At 38.4% G+C, this 21,522-nt stretch overlaps 1 pseudogene; it reads right to left on the bottom strand.

Moving 5' to 3' along the window:
* Positions 1-1,074: 1,074 nt before the first annotated feature.
* LOC129149236 (3-oxoacyl-[acyl-carrier-protein] reductase-like) lies at positions 1,075-18,655 on the bottom strand (annotated as a pseudogene).
* Between the last annotated feature and the right edge of the window lie 2,867 nt (positions 18,656-21,522).

Raw genomic sequence — 21,522 nt, 5'->3', positions numbered from 1 at the left:
ACACACTTTAACAGCTAATAGTTCAATTTTGAAAATGAAATGTATTTTATTAAACACTGCCTATATAATTATGCAAAGTGTGTGTATACATTTTTGGGACACCCTATAGTTCAATGCAAAATAGATGTGGCCTGATACTTTACATTCATTTTGTTTTTTTATCTCTATTCTCAATTAAACATTTTAAGACTAATGCTTTTGTTCCTAATAAGACATCTAATCTGTTGTTACTGCATATTTATCATTTATGATTCTTCATAAGTAATTAAGTGTTTACTATCTAAAAAATTTTAGGTTAAGAATCATATTGAAATACTCTTAATTTTTAAAATGTAACTAGTTTTATACTATTTTTTATACTACTGTTTTAAGTAGTTGTTATACTGAGTTTTCCATAGATTAAAAAAACACAAAACACAACACTTTAATTTAGTAGATACTGAAACCTTAAAAGGTAATGCTCACCATCATTGAGAATTTCTACAGAACGTTCAACTGTACTACACTTATGTTTGTAGACTATTTTGCCCAGCAGCTCAATCAGTGATAATGCCACTGGGGTGGGGGATGGAAACAGACTCTAAATTCATGTCTGTATTAAACCAATACCATTTTTTTCAACCTGTTTAAAACTGGTTGAAAGGCATAACCTTGATCATACAAGGCATATAGAAAATAACATAATGTTTAACTTTAGCAGGGTGCCTAAAGTATTGACAACTAATCAATGCTCTGTAAATACTCTTATTTTGGCAATGGTTCATAAGGTTAACTTCAAGAGCATTCAACTTAATATAATAACTCCTAAAAATTAAACTTTATAATTTTCCCACTTTTGAGACAAAATATATAAATTCAGGTAATAACTGTTTATAGCACTTGAAAAATGTCTATAAACTTAAATCACTATAATCTGTAAGGTACATACCATTTAGAAAACACAACTGGTCAAACATTGTTCTTTTCAGATATATACATATAAAGGTGGTAATCAACATTTGTAGCATGAATAGGTTTGATTAGCAAATGTCACCCATGTAGATATGATTAGCAAATGTCACCCATGTAGATGTCTAATCAACAATGTGTGCCTGATTCTAATCACCATTATATCTGAGAAATCTGTACATTACATCGTGAGTTGTAATCCCCCATCCACTACCAGAACATGCCCTGTAATATAGGGTGATTCTAAGAGAAACACAACTGCATGTGCCACATCAATAGGTTCTCCAAATCTCCCAAGAGGGATATTTTTCTTTAAATGTTCTTCATTCAAGGCTTTTGTCATATCTGTATGAACAAATCCTAAAGAGAAATGTTTGTTTAGTAGAAAAGAGCAGATACTAAGACAGTTGCTCAATCTCAAATAAAAATAAGTTTGTTCCAGAAAATTTGAGGTTACTAATAAACTCTATTTAGAAAATAGTTTTGCTAGCAATCAAGTAACCAAGTTTACATTTTTTTTTACTTATTAACTTAATGAACATTTATTGAACACTAAAATCTTTGATTCCCAAATATTTGGCCCAACTCATAGCAAAATGTAAGTGGGCACATATAAATTAGAATAAAAATTATATTCTTTAGGGAACCTTAAAATTTAAGGAGGAATTAGTCACTTGCATCCCTAATTATAAGGTAAGGAAGTCTAGTGAATATCCTATAGAATTGATTAATTTCACTTAGTGGGGTAGAGCGGTGGACGGAAGGAAGGCATCACATGAACCGATTTGGCACTATGATGATTAGTTCCATTTCCTAGGACAGTTGATGAGTAAAAGACCGGTATTCCTAATATTCATATAACCAAAAAAAATCTTAGTCATATCCAATTCTGATAGTATACACAGAAAATAAAAACTTTAACATGGTATTGGTGTATGCAATAAAACTTGCAGAGAATATGTTCTAAAGTATAATGTTCTGTAGTATAAAGTATTATGTAATATATTAAGCAACTATTCCTAAATGATTCGCATTATAGATACATGTAAGGACTATAGATTTATTAATAAAATCTTGTGATTAATCTAAGACATAAAAACACACATTACCGCCGAAACCGGTTTGGCTCAGTGGATAGAGCGTCGGTCTGAGGACTGAAGGATCCCAGGTTCGATTCCGGTCAAGGGCATGTACATTGGTTGCGGGCACATCCCCGGTGGGGCTGTGCAGGAGGCAGCTGGTCGATGTTTCTCTCTCATCGATGTTTCTAGCTCTCTATCCCTCTCCTTTCCTCTCTGTAAAAAATCAATAAAATATATTTTAAAAAGGCAAACACATTACTAATAAAATACTTAGCTTATATAATCAGTGTTCACTATTCAATTATTTAAGCAAATAAGTAGTCATCATAAAAGGAATAATTAGAAAAATATAAAAAATTTAAAATCATAAAAAATAAATGGATTAATATTAGACATGACATGTGCAATATCAAAAATACAGTTTCCAAATTGCCTTGTGTTAAAATGAAACTAATTATAACTCAAACTAAAATCAACCTAAATATACTGCCATTTAAAATACCAGGTTAATTAATTTTGCTTGTCAGCAAAATAGATACAGACTCATAGATAGAGAGCAAGTTGACAGCTATCAGGGGTGGGTTGGGGAATGTCTGTGGAGGGGTTTCACAAAAAGAAGGAAAAAACCTCATGGACATAGACAAGAGTGTGGTGACTGCCAGGGGACGGGTGCAGGGAAGTGGAGGAAAGTAAAGGGGGAACAATGGTGATGGTAGGAGATTTGACTGGGGTAGTAAACACACAACACAGTGTACAGATGATATGTTGTAGAATTGTGAGCCTGAAACCTTTATAATTTTGTTAACCAGTGTCAACCCAATAAGTTCAATAAAAAGGAAAAGAATAAAAAAAATCGATTAAATTAAATACCAGGTTAAAAGTGAACTAAGCACTGGATTAAGAGTTTGAATTAAGCTAAAGGTTTATTATACACTCTATGTAATTATTTAATTTTTCCTTGCCTTAGGTTTTCACTTACAAATATCTAAACAGTTGCTTGTAAGTCTTATGAGAAATAATCATAGATTTTTCTATCATGAAGCCTATGACAATGAAAGCTTTATTAGGAAAAAACTAGAAATAAGTTGAATGTGTTTCAATAAGGAAATAGTTAAATAAATCATGGTACATCAACACAATACAATGTGGAGGCATTAAAATGATTCCACTGCAAAACATTTAATATAAGAGAAAACATTTATATATTTTAAAAGTAGGTTACAAATGAACTTAGTTATACTGCTATTAAAAGGTACAAACTCCCAGTTATAAATAAGTCAAAGGAATATACTATACAGCATGGTAACTATAGTTAATACTGTATATTTGAAAGTATATAAGAAAGTAGACCTTAAAATTCTTATCACAAGAAAAAAAAATTGTAACATGTTAGAAGAGGAAAGTTAATGAGACTTACTGTGGTGATCATTTCACAATATATACAAATATGGAATCATTATGCTTTACACCTAAAAGTAATATAGTTATATATCATCACACCTCAATAAAAATACATTTTAAAAAAACACCAAAAAGCTTATACTAATGACTGGAAAAATATATTCCAAAATATTAATAGAGATTATCATTAGACACTAGAGTTACAGGTAATGATTATTTTTTTCTTCTTTTACTTATCTGTACTTTCCTAAGTGTCTACAAGAGATATAATTTATTTTTTATTTAGAAAAAAAAGTTATTGAAAAAAAGATGCACAGTACTAACTTCAAATTATCTATAATGACGGCCTAGAATATAGCAACAATTTATATTGTGTGTTTCACTGAAAGAAAATCTTAGCAAATTTATTTACTAATTTTTAATTGAATTTTTGGAGTGACATTGGTTAACAAAATTACATAGGTTTCAGGTGTACAATTCTATAAAACAACATTATGTATTTTATTGTGTGGTCACCACCCAAAGTCATCTCCTTCATTCACCCTATACCCTCTTCTAATTCCCACCATCTCCCTTTCTCTCCAGTAATCACTATACTTTTGTATGTGTCTATGAGGCTTTTTTAAAAATTGATTTTTAGAGAGAGAAAGAGGGAGGGAAGGGAGGGATTGTAAACAGAAACATCAAAGTAGGAGAAATATCAATTGGTTGACTCCCACAGGCGCCCTGACTGGGGATCCAACCTGAAACCTAGTTAGTGCATCATCCCATGCACCAAGGGTGGCAGGTTTGGTTAACAGTCAAGGACATGTACTTGGTTTATGGGTTCCCTCCTCACCTTTGGGTGGGGTGGGTGTGGGAGTCAACCAATTTATATGTCTCTCTCACATTGATGTTTCTCTCTCCCCCATTCCCCCTTCCCTTGCACTCTCTCTAAAAAGCAATTAGAAAAATATTGTCAGGTGAATATTAACAAAAAAAATACATATAATTGATAAATAATCCATAATTCTAATATTGGTCATGTTATTAAAAGATCCAATAAAGAATATTATTATAATTACTATTGAAAATAAAGTTAATAAATAATCCACAGAATCAATTTATGGTGGAATCAACTTAATTGCACTATTTCAACTTACACTTTGCTTCTGACCAATGAACCATATTCATACTATGAAACCTACTAAAGATATATAGCCAATATTGAACAGCCACAATTTTAGCAACAGGTTTTTTTGTGTAGTATAAATTGCACTGGAAAGATCTTTAGAAAAGGTTATACATACAAACGCACTTCCATAACACTCATAAACCTTCCCTTTGTATACAAACTGCATTCCCACTATTTAGCCTGTTGCCTTGACAACTAATTCACTCTAACAAAATTAAGCATTCATTCTTCAGCGTTTCCATAGCATCATACATGTCTCTTTATATGCATCACATGCCACTGTAGTTATTTGTTTATATGTCTGTCTTTCCCACTGTACTTAGCTCCTTGTGACAGAGTATCTTATTCATTTTTGTAATTTTGGAATCTAACACAGCCCTTGAATATAGGACACATTCTCATACGTAAGCCTGCTGAATGATTTATTATAAGAATACTTACATTGCCCTTAAACCATCAGCTTTTAAATCACCATGACCTAGAATTAACTCTTCATTACCCACACCACTGCAATCTCCAAAAGAGAAGGAAGGAAACACATGCAGTTCCAAACCCTAATGATCTATTCTCCACATGGATGAGCGAGGCCAACACTAAAATCAATCAGGCTGTACAAAGCATCCCAAACAGGAAGCAGTGCCAAGATGGCAGTGCAGCTTTGGATTATCTTTTATTTTCTTTTTTGAAAAATGGACATACTGTATCTAAACCACAGTCTATCAAATGTTCATGGATTTGCAATGCATGAATTTAGCTAGTCTCTGTGACAAAACAATGCATTTGGATGCAGGGACATTCTACAGCAAAAGGGCTATCAGAACATTTGACCAGCCCGGCTGGTGTGGCTCAGTGGTTTAGGTCACGGTTCGATTCCCTGTCAGGGCACATGCTTGAGTTGAGGGCTCAATCCCCAGTGGGGGACATGCAGGAGGCAGCTGATCAATGATTCTCTCTCATTATTCTATCTCTCTCTCCCTCTCCCTTCCTCTCTGAAATAATAAAAATATGTTTTAAAAAAATTAAATAAAAAAAGAACATTTGACCATTCCCTGACCCCTGCTGTTTCAACATCAGTGCCCAATAAAACACCAACTCTAGTGTCCAAGCTGCACCTATTACTGGCTTGAAATGAAAAGGTGGCAAAAATCTTTTTTCCTACTTATTCTTTCTTACAACCAAAAAATTAAACGTCTTTTCTTAATGTAGGTAATCAATTCTTAAATACCTATAGTAAGCTAACACAAAATCCCATGGCTAACTGGCAGAGGTACATGAAAACACACATTTACTTCAAAAGTCAATAAATACCTAACCAAAATTTCTATCACACCATCTAATGAGTGATACTGGTAGATTCAAGTTTTTGAAGATTTTTATTACCCTCTTAACTACCCCAGGCAATTTTATCAACTAGTAACTTGGCAAAAGGAAAATAATATAAAGGTAAACGCTACAGAATTGGATAATTGCAGATAGTTTAGACAGGCCATATTAACAAAAGGACAAAAAAAGACCTAAAAACTTTCTAATGATACAAAGGAAATCTAAGGGGCCATTACTTTTAAGCTTACCTTAGCTGGGGATGAAAAGATAAAGCTTTTAGTAACAGTCCTGACATAAACCTTCTGCTGGTCACTCTCTCCTAGGTCCCAGTCTTCTGAACAGCAAAAATGACTGGAATAAATGAGCTACAAGGTCCTTTCCACCTCACATTTTCCCATAATTAATATTTAAACATAAATATTTTAAAGATAATATAAGGTACAAGGAAGTTTTTCTAGTCACCAGTTCATTGTTTGAATCTTTTCACAATCATTTTAGAATTATTCTACCCAGATGTCAATCTATGAGTACCAATTAATAGGCCAATTAATGGCTCCCTTCTCTATACATAAAAAAATGAAGACTTTCTTTAGCTGTAGCAACCTAAACTATAATTCTGGTCATTATGATTTAATATTTTCAATTACCAGTTACAAACAGACCAAGTTAATTGCCTTTATGTCCCATTTAATCCAACAATATTTTCAAGTAATGTGGAATACCCAAAGTCAGCCTATAAAAGGGACAGGTGCACAAAAAGGTTCTTCTTGACTTCTTAATGGGGCTCTGGTTTCACACTTGCTTTGTCTTACAGGTGAATTGCCGCTCTATTGGCTTGGGTTTTCCATCATGATTAACAAGAACACAAGTGTTCCTGAGGCAGCTCTATTGCAAGTTTCCCACTGTGACTCCTACTATTTGGAAAATTCAGTAAACAGCCACCTCTCTATCCATCTTCACTGTTGGCCACTCCCAAACATGTCTGATTTTAGAAATCTCAGTTCCTCCTGCACATGGAATTGAACTTGTTGGTGCCAGAGTCCAAGTGTTCTCATTTCTGTTAAGACGCACTACCACTTTCCACCCCATGACATTACACAATGAGCTTCCACTCAGTCATTCAACAGGCAACTGCTGCCAAAATCACTTTAAAATCTTATTACTTCATAGAGTGACTTTAAAAAAAGATCTTTCTTCCTCCTGAGTCTGTGTAAGTATCTTTTTTTCCTTCTAATTTTTCTTTGTGTTCAATTTCTAACAGGAATCTTGGATAGCTCTCTGAGGTACAATGAAGTCCAGTGAAAAGCATCTTGTCTATTTGGAAAAGATCATTGTATGACCTCTGGCAATTCTTTTTCCGTACAAATACTGACTTTCTGGAGTAATTAGATCAGTCAGTATACAAGGCTGCTTTGTGAAAGGTGCAAACGATATCACCTATGCAGCCCTGTTTATTTCCTCTGGATTACACTGTTATTAAAAGCACAGTGCGTTATAGAGCTATCCAGTTATTTTAAATATAAAGATTTATTTGGATAATAAAGAACATTATAAACTTGAACAAAAAGACAGATACAGAGACAGTAAAGCATCAAACAGACTGTCAAATTACAGGGGGAAAGTTAGGGAGAGGTGGGGGAGATAAGAGATCAATCAAAGGACTTGTATGCATGCATATAAGCATAACCAACGGATGCAAAACTCTGGGGGGTGAGGGCATATATGGGAGTGGGGTGGGGGGTGGCAATGGTAAGATATGTACACATATAATACCTTAATAAAAAAAATAAAATAAAATAAAAAAATAAATAAAAAAGATTTATTGTGTTCCCCCCTCTCCCACAAACACACACAACTGATATTCTTACATTCTTTTCTTTAAAACAAATATGTTCTTATTTATTTCAGAGAGAGGAAGGAGAGGGAGAGATAGAAATATCAAGGATGATAGAGAATCATTGATCAGCTGCCTCCTGCACACCTCCTTCTGGGGATCAAGTCTGCAACCTAGGCACATGCCCTGACTGGGAATCGAACTGTGATCTCCTGGTTCATGGGTTGATGCTCAACCACTGACCCACACTGGCTGGGCCATTCTTAATTTATAACCGATTTTTAAATTACAAGTTTCTTTTGTTATTTTAGTTTGGGAATAATCATTTAGTAAAAGATGCAATGTGGTTTATGCAATCAAGACAGCCTGTCATTACTCTTGGCCTCCTCCTTGAGCACGGTGCACAGCCTGGCAGTGTGGCCATGGAGCTCCTGTCAGGACGTAGGAAGGTCCTCCTGCATTTAGCTACTCAAGAGTCTAGTGACAGTGCAGATTCCACGTTCCTGCACCAATATGCTGAGAAGTGCCTAATGATGCTGATGTACTTACAATCTCTGCAATTATTGTATAAAGCCATAAACATATATAAACTATGTCTAAAAAGAAAAAAGTTTTCACTGACTTGGAGCAACCACATTCACTCTAATTTTCCTTCTTACTATTCCTTAGCAAGAGCACGTGAAAATCCAACCAATCCTTATTTACTAGCACTGTACACAGACTGTTCAGCATTTCCTTTTAAAACAATAATACTTCCTAGAAATAAAATTTGAAAACAAATTCAAACAAATTTAATGGGGTTATTTGGATATGCAGATAATTTATACTAAACAAACAAAGAACTAATCATTATATCTTGTCCTTTGCTAAAATTAGGAATTCTAGCCATTGTCACTTGAGTGGTAAGAGTCTGAATCTGCTGCAGATACACAGGAAACAGGATTTGAAAGATGCTTATTTGAAACCTCAAATGCCAAACAGGGTTTCAGAATTGATCCACTAAGTGAAAAAAGCCCCACTCTCATATCTGAATAGGTCGCACGATGAAAAATTCTACAGTATTTACAAAGTCGTATAGTAGAAAGAAGTTACAACCAGAAAAAGTCAGATAATGACTCAATAATTTTATGATTCTACAACAGAGACATAAGGAAACATTCATTTCCACCTAAGATATAGTTCATCTGAAAATAAATCTCACTAAATTTGAATTACTGTCCATCTAAGAAAAGCTTCAATTACAAACTTTTGGTAAAATTGCAATTTAGTTACCTTCAGTGATGTAATATAACTTGCATTGCCTACTAAAGATTCTTGGGTAGTCTCATTTTTTTAAATATGAAAGAATAACTTATAATTTAAATAGCAACTGTATGCAAATAAATCCAAGCAAAACGTAAGTGGAGAAGTAATTTTCTGCACTAGTGACCTGTACTTGTAAAATTAAGCAAGAACCTCACAAAATTTTTGAAGTAATTTTATTTTAGAAAACATTCCAAGTACTTTTTATGTTATAATCAAGTCCAACATTAAAATGTTTATCTACATAATATCCTAATAACAAAGAATGATAACAGTGAAGCACAGAAAAGAGAAGAGAGAGAGCAGAGGCAATGCAGATGAATAAACAAGGGGTATTTGGAAGAGAGAGCAATACGGAGAACGCAAAAAAGAAAGAAAAATACAGGCATGAAAGAAAGGCCAAAGGAAGCTATCAAAGCTTGGGTTCATGCCACATACTATTGTTCTTCTATTCAAAAGTGGTAATTTCTGAAATACCATCTATTTTCTAGAAGTTTAAAGTAGACCTTTCTGTAATAAGATTCTCTTAATTTATTTTAAATTATCTAATTTTATTTACTTTTAGCACAATTCTAAAGTTTGGCCTGACAAGGGAATGATGAGGATTTTTTAAAATATATCTAAAAGGGAGATATTTTAGAGTTAAACAAATACACCCCGGGTGATGTATACAGGCCCTATAGCAGCTTACAAGAACCTAAAAGTCATTATCCGGCAGGGCCTGTGTTGGTCAGTGATTGAACATTGACCTATGAACCAAGAGGTCATGGTTCAATTCCTGGTTGGGGCACATGCCCAGGCTGCGGGCTCAATCCCCGGTGCCTGAGGCAGCCGATCAATGATTCTCTCTCATCATTGATGTTTCTCTCTTTCCCTCTCCCTTCCTCTCTAAATCAATAAAAATATATTTTCAAAAATCATTATCTGGCTGTGGTTGAAAACAAAGGTTGGCTCACTTATTAATCTTTTATAAGAAAATTAATCTCATATTTTTAAGGATAAATGTCAAAAATGTTCTAATGTTTAGTAGCATAATATATTTTTTTTTTTTTCACTTTCAAAAAAGAAAAACCCTACGTCGGTTGGAAAGACATTTCCTATATTAAAAAGAATAGGGTCATTTACTTCAATTAGGAAATATTTCCCATTTGTGGCTTTTTAAAAGGCAGGTAGTATGCCACTATTTTCAATTGCCAAATTGAAATAAAATTTCAAATCATTTTGCATTTTAAGGTCTACAGGCACATAGTACACAGTTGATCCACCCCATGAGTCAGATGAACTGAAGACGATAGGTTACTTATATCCAGGCTAAAAAACTGAAAAACTTACTCTCTTTTTTTTTAAAAAAAAAAATTATATATATTTTATTGATTTTTTACAGAGAGGAAGGGAGAGGGATAGAGAGTTAGAAACATTAATGAGAGAGAAACATTGATCAGCTGCCTCCTGCACACCCCCTACTGGGGATGTGCCCAAAACCAAGGTACGTGCCCTTGACCAGAATCGAACCTGGGACCCTTCAGTCTGCAGGCCGATGCTCTATCCACCTAGCCAAACCTGCCAGGGCTACTCTCTTTTCTTAAATGCTTCCTCTTAAACCTCTGTACTTGATTTGTTAATGACCTAGGCAGCTGATCTAGACATCATTTTTAGTCTCCAGTATATAAAATGCTCAATTCCTTCTCTATGCTTTAAAAACTAGGTTTCACATAAAAATCAGGATGTCCAATTTCTCTTTAAAAATCAAAATAGCTGGCAAACCTGGGACCACATTTGTGCATAGCAACATTCTACTGGATCTGAGCAGTGGTAGCTCCTGCCATTCCAATGGCCTCTGGACACCAAAGCTGGGTCTTTTGTCATTTATCACATGGCTTGTGCTGTCATTTTTCTAATACCTGGGGGTGTCAACTCATTCCACACCTACTTGACCACTGTATAGATGTGAATTTGTGATTCCTGTTTTACCCATTCATCAGTTAATCAAATCCTTTCTCCACCGATAATAAGATGACACATTTCATCCAAGTTTCAGCCATGAACAAATTCCAATTTAGTCAAGTAAATATTTTTATGGTACTAAAAGATAACTATAAATTCACAAAGGTGAAGACTCACCTACATTAACAATAGATCCTCTCTGTTGTTGAATCATAGTTTTCATGGCAGCTTTGCAGGTCAGCATGGAACCCAAAAGGTTAGTATGAAGCTGAGTTATCACATCTTCAGTTTTTGTGCTTACTAAAAGGCTATCCCTAGAAATAAAAAGCACATAAATTAAAAACAAGATAAAGCATCATCAAGAAATATGTTTTACTAAGAGTATAAAAACTGCTTCGTATCTGAGCTAGAATACCTAGAAGTCCCATTTTAAACTTGGTTTGAGAGGCATTAAAATAACAGATATGCCAGAAAGGATCTGCTTGGAAGCTACCTTCCTATCCCCTCAGGTAGAGTAGCTAATATTCCTAACTGTGAAAACTGGTGCCACGTAACCAAAATAGCTGGAATTAACTGAGCAATTGCCATGCTAAGCCTTCCTTGTATAGAAAACATATATATACTTACAAATATTCTGTCCCAAACTCAACATAACAAAAGACCTGCTGTGATTCCATTAATGTTAAATTCATGAACTGACAAACTTTATATGACAGAAATCAGAATAGTGGTTACCTATAAGGAAATATTAACTGGGAAGACTGAGAGCGCTTTCTGAAGTGCTGGAAAAGTTCCAGAGCTCAACATGTCGATTATAATGTTAAAAATGATGGAACTGTACCCTTATTGTATTGTCTAAAAATGAAAGAATATATGGATTGTCAGAGCACGCAGCAGGAGCCCCTCACGAGCTCTGGTGCTCTGAGTGGTTCTGGGTGGCTGTGAGTCCATGTATTCTTCTAAATCCTCCTATCCGACTAAGCCAAGGCTGGTTCCTGCTTGAACCCTGCCCACTGTACAAACGGTTGGGAACTTAGTCCAAGTTCCTCCTTTATCCTCTGCTCACTAGTAACAGGTGCGGGGTCTGAGTCCCTCTGCCTGGGGCTGGACCTCCTAGGACACCGGGTCTTAGACGGAGAAGCAATGAGAGGTTGTGGGTGTAGAAGAATGAGTCTTTATTCCTGAAGCCAGGGGCCATATAGCCATCAGACAAGAACAGTCCTCACAGCAAAGTCCATAGAGGCAGGCAGCCAGACACCAGCTGGTGAACTTATATCTTTCCCATAAACAGCATCAGTCTCTGTACCCACAGCTATTAACTGAGCAGCCTCATGCTGCCTCCTAAGACTCACCGCCTTACATGGTAGTGGTATCTGAGCTCTCCGGCTCAGCAGTTTCTCCTGTCTCTCCTGCCCAGCTGCTCTCTCTAGCAGACTTCTTCACACACTCCATCCTAGGTGCTCTCTCTCATACTCCAGCAGACTTCTTCTCACTCCATCCTCAGCTGACTAGACTGGTCAGTAACCTACTTTTATACCATTTAGACAAAGAAGGCTTTGTGCCAACAGTGACATCGATCATATATGCTACAGAAGGGCACAGTGTACCATGTGTCCTTGCACCCGCTCATGGTATCTTGGCCTGATTAGGATTCCCAGGCTCAGAGTCCTTGAACATTCCCTTCAGGCACATGCCCTGAGCGGCCTTTGGCCATTCTGGTGTATTGATAACAAGGCCTCTGTGCTCCCACAGATTGACAGACCAAAATTTAAAATACACAGTTTTTATTCCAATTTGTGACCAACCTGTTAATTCCAGTTGCATTTACTAAGAAGTTAATGGGGCCTAAAATTTTCTCTATTCCTTCAAGTATGTTTTTGAACATCATGTTCTTTGGCATCATCACAGCTAAATGCCAAATGACCACTTACACAAACTTGTAACTTGAATTGAAAAATTACCCAGTGCACATTAGTTAAGCATCTACTATGAGCTAGGCCTGTGCTAAACTAGAACCTAGAGATAAAAGCTGTCATGGGCCCTAGCTGGTTTGGCTCAGGGGATAGAGCATTGGCCTGGGGACTGAAGGGTTCCAGGTTCAATTTCGGTCAAGGGCACATGCCCGGGTTGCGAGCTCAGTCCCCATTGGGGGGCCTGCAGGAAGCAGCTGATCAATGATTATTTCTCATCATTGATGTTTCTATCTCTCTCTCTCTCTCTCCCCCTTCCTCTCTGAAATCAATAAAAATATATTTTAAAAAGATGTCATGGGTTCCTGATCTCAAGAATTTCAGTTTAATAAAACTGGGATGAGGGCAAGTGGAGAACAAGGAGAAATAAAGTAATACTACAGAATGTACATCTTAAAACTTGTTTTTAATCAACAAAAAGTTAAGGGGGAAGCCTTTTTTGTGTTCATAATGCTTTGTAAAACTTATCTAACAATACTTTTATCTTTGACACTGACCCCACCGACTCAATTCATCAGTCTTCTGGGTTTTATATTGGTTTTTTGAAATTTAATTCTCTTAGCGAGTTTTGTCCAGTTGTTTTCCTGGTCCTGCCCTGAGTATAAACTTTAGGGTTCCTTTTTCCTTTTTCTTCTTCATTATGGTACATGTTTTATTATTATTACTGCTACTACTATCACTACTATTACTATTCTTCCAGCCTGACCATTAAGAGAGATAAAACAAGTAGCTGTAAAAAAAAAAAATGCTAAAACTATAAACCATGAAAAAAAAACCCACAACTTTTTACTAAAAGCAACAATTATTTACCTTTTTTAATGTTCATTTTTTCAAGTGTTTAAAAAACAAAAAGTTACACTTCAAAGAACACTATTTAATAATACACCATTTTAACTCTCTAAAATGTAGATTTTTTAAAAAATTATTTCTTTCTGGCAGACTTTGCCTACCAGTTAACACTAGAAGTACTCCCTCAAGCCTTTAAAAACAGTGAATCATTGGGAAGTCACACTTCTGGGTGTAAACCACTCCTGGAAGATGATTCAAAGAAATGAACGGCCCACAGCATCCTGTGCCTCACTCCTGGCTCTCAGCTGAAGAGCTGTTGGGTCCACAACCCTTGAAAGCTCAGCCAACAACAGCTTCCATCCAGTCCAGCAAACACGATGGCTGCGGTGACTCCGGAAGGACCACCTTGTTCGCCCCTTTGTCAAAGTAACATATAGCAAGGAATGTGAGCAGGAAGCATTCACTGAAATCCCCCCTGGTCTATAACTTATGTGTGTGTGTTTTCTTTTGGAAAGTCTAATATTCTCCTAACCAGCGTAACCAATGAGGGTGAACCCATAAGTAATGCTATTTTAAAGGTTCCAGCCGCCAGGTGCATCCCCAGGCCTCTGTTCCTGGCAGTCAACGAGGTGCATCTGTCCCTCCTAGCAATTAAACAAACGCCTGCAGCTAACACCTCCTTACCACCAAGAGACTTAAATTCGGAAAACAAGTAACGGATCCATTATGAAACAGGAAAACAAATTCTTTTTGAGGTTTAAATGTAATTAAAAGGAATCTGGCAGAACAAAATCTCAAATTGTCCACTTGTAAAAGTCACCCAAAGGATTTAAAAACGAATTAAGTGCTTATGGGGGTATTGAAGCAAACAAAGCAGGTACATCTCAAAACTGGCTGGTCCTCAAACATCTCTGTGCATCAGTTTTGCGCATCCACATACGAGTAGGTACAGCCCTCAGCGAAACGAAGCCAGCTTTTCACGCCTGACACCGCCTGCCTTTCCAGCCTCAACTCCCTCCGGCCCAGCCCTGCCTCCCGGGCGCCTGCGAGCTCGCCCTGATGGGTGCGCCCTCTGCCCTCCATACAAAGTTAGCTGCGGTGTGGCTCTCTCCTTCCAGACACCAAAACAAAGCAGCTCCCGAGGCCAGCACTAGGGGGGTGGGTGCCTATGAATGGGGCCTCACAAGACAGTCTCCACGACCCCAAGCGTCCAGCCTGGCAGGAGGCGCCCTGCGGGGCACGGGACGGGACGGGACGGGACGGGACGGGGCGGAGTGTGTCTCTGCACCGACGCGGGCAGCTGCACTTGTTAAATGAAGGCCAGGCCCGCTCCCTTTACAAACAAGGGGACTCGGGGCGCTTGGACCGCAGCCACGCAACTGGACAACCCCACCTCGATACGACCTCGGGGGAGTCGGCAACTCGGAGGCAAGAGAGTTAAGAATATGGCGAACCCTTTCCAGATTCGCGACTTTCATACCACCGCCGCTCAAAAAAAAAGAAAAGCTCAACCGCTGCGGAAAGTAGCCCAACCGCTTCGAATGGAAGCACCTCCACCCCTCCTCCAGCCGCCGGATTCCGACCACGCTGGATGCCCAGCAAAGGCGCTAAGAGTAAGGCGTCAGGGCGCCAACGTCAGCCCCGCGCGGTTCCCCGGGCGCCCCACCATCGAAGGAGAGCGCGGCCGCACTGCCTGCTGGGACTTGTAGTCTTGATGCAGGAAGGAGAGAGGCGTGGATATAATGCTCAGTGAGAAGTGCACTCCATACCCTTTGCCTCCTGGGAATTAAGCTTCAGTGACCAACCCCTCCTGTTTACCTGGAAGTAATGGGACTGCTAAGACTCTGGACTTTCCGTTTTACAATCAGGACAGTCCCCAGCAAGCCAAGACAAACTGATCACCATTAGAACTAAAATATATGCAATTATAGGCAGATTTTCGCCTGGGATGGGGGCTGTGGGTGTTCCTAACCCCAGCGTTGCAGGGCCTACTGTACACTATTCGGAGTTCCAGTTGTCTGCCTTTCTCCCAGTGTTTGTCTTTGGCTGGGGAATGCATGCCCAACCTGTTGAAGTAGTGGTCCCTAAGTATCAAATTCATACCAAAACCTACCCTACCTGTTCCTTCCCCCAAGTTGCCATAGAAATGGGCCTCAGCTGGACATTACCATTCATCCCAAAAGGGTATTGCAAAGGCAGATGCCCTGTTAAAAACAAAATATAATAGGAGATTAAGAAGTACTAATTGAATGATTGAATACTCTTTCAGGATCAATAAAACATTCATCAGTTGCTGCAAACAAAAATAGTTTCCTGCAATTCTAAAGATATGTGCTGAGTACTCACAGTTAATAAGCTAAAAGCTGAGCAATTGTTACAATCTATATAATAAAAGCCTAAGCAACCATTACAGCGGAACGACCAGAACAACCAGTTGCTATGATGTGCACTGACCCACCAGGGGGCACACGTTCAATGCAGAAGCTGCCCCCTGGTGGTCAGTGTACTCTCACAGGGGGAGCACCATTCAGCCAGAAGCTGGGCTCACGGCTGGCGAGCACAGGGGCAGTGGCGGGAGCCTCTTCCGCCTCTGCTTAGGAGCAGCAAGCAGGCGGTAGTAAGGAGCAAGGGGTCCAGGACTTAGAGAGTGCTCAGGCTGGGCTGAGGGACTCCCGCCCCTCCAATGCACAGATTTTCGTGCACCAGGCCTCTAATTATACTATAAATGGAAGCCTTAATATAATATCATTTCATTAGGGTGATTAAGGAGAGTGTGAACCATATTTCCTACTACTACTACTACTACTACTACTACTACTACTAAAAAAAAAGAAAAAAAAAAGCACAACCTGTGACAACAGGACTAAATACTAGTACACAGGAAACACTAGGGAGTAGTCCAAAAACAAAGTACAAAATTGTATTACTACCAAAAAAATCAGAGAAAAGGGAGAAAAAAGAAATACATGAAAAAGCTGGATTTGAGGGCTAGATGCAGACTGAAGGAGGAGAAGAGAAAAAACTAAGCAAATTAAACTTTCTTTAAAATATTATTTTTATTCCACCTAGATCCAAAAGGGATTTGAAATGACTTGCAAAAATTCATGAGTACAACCTCATGCCTATTAGAATAGCTACTATCCTATATAATAAAAGGCTAATATGCAAATTGACTGAACAGCGGAATGATCAGTTGCTATGACACGCACTGACCACCAGGGGCTGCCCCCTGGTGGTCAGTGAGCTCCCCGCGGGGAGCAGGCCTAAGCTGTCAGTCAGACGTCTTGCACCCTCTGCAAGAGGGTGCAAGCCAGGCTGAGGGACTCCCCCACCCAAGTGCAGGGATTTCGTGCACCGGGCCTCTAGTTAAAAAGAAAATAAGTGTTGGTGAGGATGTGAAGAAACTGGAACTCTTGTGCACTCTTGTTGGGACTGTAGACTGTTGCTTTGGAAAACAGTATAGTAGTTCCTTAAAAAAAAAAAATAGAGCTACCATATAATGCAGCAATTCCATTTCTCAGGTATATACTCAAAAGAATTGAAAGCAAGCTCTGGAAGTGATATTTGTGTACCAGTGTTCAAAGTGGCATTACTTACAATAGCTAAATCATTGAAGCAACCCAAGTAACTATCCAGGAATGATGGATAAGTAAAATGTCACACACACACACACACACACAAATATTATTCATTCTTAAAAAGTAAGGAAATTCTGAAATATGCTGCAACATGGAAGAACCTTGAGGATACTATACTAAATCTGTCACAAGAAAGATGAATACTATATGGTTCTACTTATATGAGATACTTAAGAGTAGTCAAAACCATATAGAAAAGAAAGGGTGGAGGAAGAGGAATAGAGAGTGATTGTTTAATGGTTATGATGTTTCAGTATTGCAAGATGAAAAAAGTTGTGGAGAGGAATAGTGGTGTTAATTGCCTAATGGTAACCCTATCCCTAACCCTAACCCTACAATATCGATCTGCTTGATACTTCTGAGCTATACACTTAAAATGGTTGGGGCACTATTTTTTTTTTTTAAATCCTCACCTGGGGATATGCTCATCGATTTTAGAGAGGAAGGGAGAGATAGTGAAAAACATCAATGTGAGAGAGAAACATCAATTGTCTACCTCCCGCATGTCCCCCGACCTGGGATCCAACCTGCAACCCAGATATGTGCCCCAACCCGGAATCCAATCCGCAACACCTTCGGTGCACGGGATGATGCTCCAACCAACTGAGCCACCGGGCCAGGGCAAGAGAGTAAATGTTATGTTATGTGTATTTTACCAGAATTTTATAAAAATTGGGGGAGGAGGGAAACCCCAGCAATACAAATATTAACACTGACAATAAGAGTACTGAGTGCAGTTTAAGATTTCTTAATGGAATTGGATTTTATCCCTAAAGTACGTTTAGAAATACTGCCATTTAAATACTGTGATTTGAAAGCTCTTTAAATATTTCTTTCTAAGGAGTTATGCCACAAACTTGATACCAGCTTGTTTCCAATTCTTGGAAATTGCCTTATTTTTATCATTTTTATTTAATTTTGTCTTTTAATGATCTGAAACATTTACATGGTTCTTAAGTGTAAACCACAAAACAGGTACATTCAGATAGAATAGCTTTCATCCATGCCCTTGTTTCCTCTTTTCTTCCTACCACTATTAATCGCTGATTTTGTTAATTTCTTTATTTTTCCTTTGCTTTTTTTTTTAAATATTAGAAAATGTACATATCTGTCCTGTTCTACCCTCTTGCTTATACAAAAAGTTGTAGGCTGCCAATACTGTTCTAACCTCGGTTTTTCAGGATACTGTATCTTGGAGATTGCTCAGTGGCTGTGTACTGAAACCCTCCTGCTCCCTCGCACAGCTGCATCGTCCTACACTCTGGGATTATGATTGGCAGAATTCTAAGGCTACCCTCCCCAAGGTTTTCCTTTCCCACCCCAGCCATGCAATCAAACACTTACCTAGGAACAACCGTGAAAGGAATGTAAAGATATCATTAAATCCCAATTCAATTAATTTTAAAATATGTAGATTATGTGGGCAGGCCTAATGTGATCAGGTGACACTTTTCAAAGCAGAGCACTTCCTCTAGCTGGTGGCAGAGGGAGCCAAAGACATGTGAGGGGTGAGGGGGACTCAGGGCTAGCCCAGAAGCACAGCCTCTGGAGGCTGAGAGCAAGCCCCAGCTGAAACCAGCAGGAAAATTAGGACCTCAGTCCTATGGGTGCAAGGAAGAGAATTCCGCCATTAAGCAGTGAGCTGGGAAGAAAACCCTGAGCCTCAGATGAGAACTGAGCATCAGCCAACACCCTGACTTCAAGTCTCTGAGACAGGAGCAGAGGACCCAGCTACACAGAGCTCAGACCCCTGACCCATGGAAGGTGTTAGATTAATAAATGCGTGTTGTCTTTAAAAAATTCATTGCACAATGACTTTACAAGGCAAGGGACTAACCTCAGCCCCCAAGGCCAGAACAATAGCATGAGGTCAGTGGAAAAGTTAACACAAATAAAGTCAAGCCATAAGGATATATTGAGTACTAAAGAAGAGATGCATATGTGATTCCGAGTTGCCTAGTGGCCAAAGCAGCTAAGGAAACATGATTAGTTACAAGTAATAATAGCTATAAGAAATACATACACTTGTGCAGCAGAGAGATCTGAGTGAAATTTCCTCCTCATAGGTCCTCATAAAAGACATACTAAGCAGTAGAGTGGACTTCGCTGTCATGAAAAACTGTATACTATGAGGTTATTTTTATAGCATCCATTTTTGTAAGCAGAGGACAATACACCAAAGCAGACTTTTCTGAAAGCGAATACAATAGGAGGTACACTTCACTAAAAGTGAATACAATGGGTGATAGCAGACCTTAAAGGGATATGCAGTCATTAAATAGGGAGGCACTTTGACCCCAAAAGTTACAAGATAAAAACTGCATTTAAAAACCAATAGTCTAGCAATGTTATCAGAATGAGTTGGAGCAAGTTTGTCTAAGCCCCTCTCTCATTACTCACACATATGCAACCTTGGAAAGAAAAATCTGTTTTCCACAGCTGACCAATATGTGGGTCAGCCTAAAGGCCAAGTATATTCTGGGATCCAGTATTGCAGGGCAAACCAGAGAGGTTCAATCTCTGTGGACAGTTCTGTCCATTTCAATAGGAAAAGGCTTATATTTTTCCTACAATTGTTACTTCAGCAAAAAGCATGGTTTATTAGATCTATCCCAGCGACCTCAAAGATCATTAACACACAATGTGAGGTGGCATTCAAACTTCTCAAAACCTTCCATTTTTTCTCATTGTGTATCTACAGTAATGGTTAGGTGTTAGATTAATAAATGCGTGTTGTCTTTAAAAAATTCATTACACAATGACTTTACAAGGCAAGGGACTACCCTCAGCCCCCAAGGCCAGAACAATAGCATGAGGTCAGTGGAAAAGTTAACACAAATAAAGTCAAGCCATAAGGATATATTGAGTACTAAAGAAGAGATGCATATGTGATTCCGAGTTGCTTTCTTTTCTCAACACATACTTTAGTGTAAACCCAAGACTATTATTTCCCCCTCAATACAACAGCCACTGCGACCTGGGCGAGAATACACCCATCACCACACATCCACCCTGAGCCAGGTGGACCGGAGCGGGAGGTTCTCCCTAGCCCCTTGACAGTGAGCTGAGAGGCTGTGAATTACACTGGGTCTGCTCGCCCCAGCAGAGCAACACAGAGAGCCAGGCGCATAGGCACCTTCGGTCTTCTCTTCTCGCTGCACATGTCACTTCTGATAATATTTTGATCACATATTTTATTTTTCTTTAATTTAAACCCGCATCAGGCTATATTCTTTCTTGACTCTAATAACCAGAGGCACCTGAGAATATTCCTTATGGATAAGGACAATTAGCGAAATTTTTAAATATACATACTTTATAGTATTTTGTCTGGTTAGGAAAGGAATACCGTTTAATTGCAAAAGAATTTTAGAGAAAACAATATTTTTAAATATAAAAAATTAATTGAAAGCATTGTTTACATTAAATGGGTAAATTATAGGGTATGTATATTATGTCTCAATAAAACATCTATTTCAAAATTAATTGAACCCTGGCTGACATCACTCAGTGGTTAGAGTGTCGGCCCTTGAACCAAAGGGTCTTGAGTTCGATTCTGGTCAAGGGGACGTACCTGGGTTGCAGGTTATCTGCCCCGGTTGGGGCAGGTGCAGGAGGCAACCAATTACTGTGACTAACATATCTCACATGGATGTTTCTCTCTCTCTCTCTCCTCTCTACCTCTTCTCTTCCCCTTCCACTCTCTCTAAATTCAATGGAAAAATTATCTTCCAGTTGGATTAACAACAAAAATATTTAATTGAAAGCTCCTAATCTTAGTAGATGAAGTTTGAAACTGCAGCTGTATTGAGCCCCATGCTCTCACTGCAAGAAGAGAGATCAGAACGCTGCGTCGGTGTGACTGCACAGACACGCCTGCTGTGAGCCACAAGCAGTGTTGGCTTTCTCCACATTCCCCACGCCCGTCTGCTGCGTAATCCAAGTTGTCAGGAAGGTGTGTTTTAGCATCTACAACAGCTTATTGCATTGTGAGTGAGAAGTGTCTGTGGGCACTTTCATTTTGATGAGTTGGCACTCATGCCAAAGAGGCTGCCCAAGTAGACTTCACCTACCACCTGTATGCACTCAATTGCCTAAGGCAAAGCGTAGAGTTTAT

This window comes from Eptesicus fuscus, chromosome 6 (genome assembly GCF_027574615.1).
Source record: "Eptesicus fuscus isolate TK198812 chromosome 6, DD_ASM_mEF_20220401, whole genome shotgun sequence".
In the NCBI taxonomy this organism is placed as follows: Eukaryota; Metazoa; Chordata; class Mammalia; order Chiroptera; family Vespertilionidae; genus Eptesicus; species Eptesicus fuscus.
This window is presented reverse-complemented; position numbering and strand designations above follow the sequence as displayed.